A 577-nucleotide genomic window follows, 5' to 3' on the forward strand; every position below is an offset into this window, starting at 1 on the left:
CCTGACTATAATATGAGGCAGGCGTCACTCTTTTGCATTTGCATTAAATCTAGATATTTCTTACATATGGCGTGGTTTAAATTTGATGTTGCTGAGATCACGATAATAATGGTAATAATACGACAGAGGAACCGAGCGGGCATCGATAGGCTATGTTTACTTTTATCAGGCACCTCTCTGTCTCATTCAGCCTGTGCCTCCGTCTCTGCGTCATCACTCAATCAGTCTATCTTACAACTGTAATTGCCTATCCATCTGCCTGTCTGCCCACCTATCTTTTTTCGATAATATAGTACATATGTGGGAGTGATTATCTCCTAAAACTCTCGTTTTTAGGGTATTTCTCATCTTATCGCACTGTTTTCTTTTTCTTTTTCCCTCTTCCCTTACCTCTTTTCTTCTGTTTTAATTAAGTCTCTATCAGTTTCCTTTTGTTTCTTTATTTCTCCTCCTTTGGTGTTTTGTCTGGGAGAAGATAATATTCCGTCTTTCAATTCTTTTCGTTCGTTTCATTCCATTCCGTTAATCAATCTTGTGTTTAGACAATGGCGTAGCACTGAAACAACAGAGGGATAGT

This window comes from Penaeus monodon, chromosome 27 (assembly GCF_015228065.2).
Source record: "Penaeus monodon isolate SGIC_2016 chromosome 27, NSTDA_Pmon_1, whole genome shotgun sequence".
NCBI lineage: Eukaryota > Metazoa > Arthropoda > Malacostraca > Decapoda > Penaeidae > Penaeus > Penaeus monodon.